The sequence below is a fragment of the Monodon monoceros genome, unplaced genomic scaffold (assembly GCF_005190385.1).
Source record: "Monodon monoceros isolate NGI ecotype Baffin Bay Population unplaced genomic scaffold, NGI_Narwhal_1 Super_Scaffold_9, whole genome shotgun sequence".
In the NCBI taxonomy this organism is placed as follows: domain Eukaryota; kingdom Metazoa; phylum Chordata; class Mammalia; order Artiodactyla; family Monodontidae; genus Monodon; species Monodon monoceros.
In genome coordinates this window covers 17,091,800-17,096,091 of record NW_021703786.1, presented here as the reverse complement: position 1 = coordinate 17,096,091, position 4,292 = coordinate 17,091,800, and positions in this window count along the sequence as shown.

The following is a 4,292-nucleotide window of genomic DNA, read 5'->3' as shown; positions in this document are numbered from 1 at the left end:
AGTTTACAGGTGGGGAAACTGAGACCTAGAGAGAGGAGATGTGCCCAAGGTCATGCAACTAGTGACGACACAGCTGAGCTAGGACTTCCCACCACTACACACTGTCCCTCAATTTGGTCCAAACATTGAGTTTTTCCGCAGAGTCTTCACCACTGGGTTCAATCAACTGCAAGTTCCCCCCGTATATTGAAAACCTCTCTATCTACGAAGCTCACATTCTCACATAAACTTGTATAGTCAGGTATGCCATGTCTTCACTGAGGTGCGGAAAAGGGACAGCAGTGAGAAGGGTGTAGGGCATGGAGGAAAACAAACACTTAGAAAGCCATGTGGCAAAAGGTAATGAAACAGAGAATTACCCAGACCCATGATTACTGAGGGAAATCTTTTAAATTTTGCTTATTTAAGCTAACTTGTCACATTATAAAAATAATATGTCTAGAATTTAAAATTTTTCACATAGGATAGAAGGGAAAACATGAACAGTTTTCCTTTGCCTCCATGTTTACAATTCCTTCCAGATGTTTTTCAATGCATACATAAACATTTACCCAAACGGGATTATGCCCTACACACTATTCTTTACCTCACTTTTTAAAACTTAACAATATATCTTAGTGATATTTCCATATCAGTACACCTAGATCAACTTCATTCTAGAGGAAAGAAACACTGCCCTTCCAAGGGGAGTTCCCAGTGGGAGGATGGAGACCCCTCCCCCACTGAGTGGAGAGACAGGAAACGCACAACACCCAGAAGAAATACTGATGAAAGGAACTCATCTGCATATGCAAATGTACTCCAAAGGTCTTGAGGGAGCCTCAGTAAAAAAAGATGGCCTGAGAAGATTCTCTGGAGACTCCTTGGAAGAGGGAAATTTTGAATTGGTTTTGGAAGAATGGATTTGTTAAAATGGACCAGGATTTGGGAGGAAGGTCTTGAAAAGGAGTAGAGGTAATAACTGCTAACATGTTTTGAGCACTTACTAATTTGCCAAGCAATGCACTAAGGGCTTTGCCTGTGTTACCCACCCTGTGGGGAGGTACTCTCATTATCCCCATTTTAGATGAAGAAGTGGAGGTACAGTGAGCCTGAGTGACTCGCCCAAGGTCATACACCCAGCAAATCAGGAATCTGACTCAGTTACTCAACTTCGCCCCTACAGGTGGGTGTAAAGAAGGGGGCAAGGTCCAGAGAATCTAGTTTGGGCCCCTGCGGAATTGGGGGAAGGAGGGGTCGGGGGAGGATGAGGGTGGTGGCAGCCCCCTCTCTCCTTGGAACTGACCCCCAATCCCTTCTTGCCTCCCAGGACTAGAGGCTAGCAGGCACCTAGAACTCTCTCTTTGTGGACGATGCCTCCCAGGCCACCTGTCCCAGACTCCCGTCTTCCCCCTCTCCTACCTCAAGTCCTGCAGGACCCTCTGTGATAGGCTCTGGAAAGGAGGAGGGGCTGAAAGAGAAATAGCTTGTGTCCCGAAGAGAAGCCCACCCCCACTGCCCCACCCCACCACAAGACCATCCTGGGCTGGAGGACTGGAAGGTTGTCTTAGGTGCTTCCATATCTCATTTAGCCCTCTGTACCTTTGATAAAGGATAATGACATGGGGAAATTGAGGCTCAGGGAGATTTCTGACTCAGGCATGTATGACTCCAAATTCCTTTTGACTCCCCAGTTCTGCTTCAGGGCCTTTGGAACAAAGACCCACACAGTCAGGATCAGGCTAAACTGCAGGGATATTTAAAGCTGGGTACCAGAAAATAGGGCTGGAGCTGCTTATTAAATTCCCATCGCCTCATCCCCACATGGGTCTTGCAGGGAATTGCAGGCTGGGATGAGCTACAAGGTGGAGGCCAAGAGGCAGAGGCTGGATTGCCATCCTTGGGGAAGGATGCCCACCTACCCTTACTACCTGGGGCCTCTGTGTTCCAAGAGGTAGAAGGCATGGCTGGTCTCTGTCAGGGTCACCCTGTGTCTTGGGGAAGCTGCAGAGAATGACAGGCTGGCCCCAGAGCCTAGGACCTGCTCAGCCTTCCAGATGGGCAGAAGCTACTGGATGTGGATGGGCTTCCCTACAACTGCTCTGAGACCCTGGTGGTCCTGTGCATTGAGGCTGCCTTTCTTCATTCTTTTTTTTTTTTTTTTTACGGTACGCGGGCCTCTCACTGCTGTGGCCTCTCCCGTTGCGGAGCACAGGCTCCGGACGTGCAGGCTCAGCGGCCATGGCTCACGGGCCCAGCCCCTCTGCGGCATGTGGGATCGTCCTGGACCGGGGCACGAACCAGAGTCCCCTGCATCGGCAGGCGAACTCTCAACCACTGCGCCACCAGGGAAGCCTGAGGCTGCCTTTCTGTATCCGTACAGAGCAGGTGTTGAGCAGGGTGGAGCTGAAAACACTCAGAAACTACCAGAGGCCAGGAGATCAATAGGACAGGGACCAGAGAAATGCCAAAGCTCCATTCCTTTGGCTTTTCCAATTACCCTAGTCTGTGGGCCACTTCCATCCCTGACTTCCTGTCACAACACACCCCCTCCTCACTGGCCCTCCCTGGGGCTTTGCCAGCAGAGTGGGCATTGGATACTCTGCGGTGATTTAACAATTGGTTGACCTGATTTCTTTTCGAAGGAAAAAAAAGAAGGATTAAATCCACAAATTGTCATGCCAACCTAAGGAAAATCCCTGCTTCCTGATTCTGACACTGTTAGTTTACTATTCTAAACACCTTATGTTTATGTCCTGTAATACTCACACCACTCTGCGGTAACAGTTATTTTTCTTTTCTTTTTTGAGAGGAGGAAAAGAAAACACCGAGAAGCCTGCCTCCATCAAGACCACACAACTGGCAAATTGCTGAGTTGGGATTGAAACTAGGGGAATAATGATTGGAAGGAGGTGGTCCTGATGGGTTCGTAGTCACTCTAATTGTGCAGTTATTTTTTCTAGCATCTTGTAAGGGCAACGACTTTTTTTTTTTTTTTTTTGTCATTTTAGCCTTGTGGATTGAGGAGGACAGAAGAAACCCATTCAAACATTTAGACGTCAGAGTAAACACTTCGGTCTTTGGCATTTCCTCGTCAAATCTGGACTGCAGGGCTCAGGGAATTTAAATCAGAGGAGAGCAAAAGTAACAAGTACGAGGGCATCCTGCTGGCCGTCTGAGGGAAAAGTTATGGTCTTAGAATGGCTCCTAAACCATCCTCAACTCCTGAGGTGGTGACTATAAATTATTCCCTTTGATTGACCAGTCGCAGCCCCACGCCTCTCTTCCCCGGGGCCTGGAATGCTGCTCTCTCTTCTGTGTGGCCTCTCTATGCCCTTCTATTATACGAAAACCCACCAACTATACAGCTTTTGTTTCTTCAAAAATAAATTTGGGGGACTTCCCTAGTGGCGCAGTGGTTAAAAATCTGCCTGCCAATGCAGGGGACATGGGTTCGAGCCCGGGTCCGGGACGATCCCACATGCCGCGGAGCAACTAAGCCCATGTGCCACAACTACTGAGCCTGCGCTCTAGAGACCGCAAGCCACAACTACTGAGCCCGGGTGCCACAACTAATGAAGCCCGCGCGCCTAGAGCCCGTGCTCTGCAGCAAGAGAACACCGAGACTGCGCACTGCAACGAAGAGTAGCCCCCGCTCGCTGCAACTACAGAAAGCCCATGCGTAGCAATGAAGACCCAACGCAGCCAAATAAATAAATTTATTAAATAAATAAATAAAGTTGGGGGGTGGGGGGACGGAGTTTGAGGCAGACGCCAGAGCCTGTTCGCTGAACTGAACCAAATCACGGGGTGTCTGTCCAGAAAGCCGGCGCTGTTTCCTCAGGAAACGGAGCTAGGACTCCCGTTCTTCTCGCTAAAAAAAAAAAAAAAAAAACCCTCAGGATGGAGGACGGTTTTTAGATTTCAGTGGTCTGAAAGACGTTAGCAGCTCCTCAGGTATACATACCCTCCACTTTTCTCTTTTTACCCCAGCTCGGACCTCAGAAAAACCCCTCCCACTTCCACAGCGGATCTCCTCAGAGTTACACACGGAGAACAAGCCAGCCCCCGTCATTGGCTAGATTCCCTGTCCGTCTCTCGGCTACGATTCCGAGTGGTGCCTTTTGAATGTCCTCTAGTCCCGCTTCCCTTGCCTAATTGGTTCATTCGAACGGGCCCCCGGCCAGCTCAGTCATTCATTGGTGAATATAAAAGGACAGCTCTGATTGGCTTTTCTGATCGGTGCCAGTGAGAGCGCCTCAGGGATTGGCTTACCTGGTTTGGGCGGGCTAGCGGAACGCTCAAACCGGAGT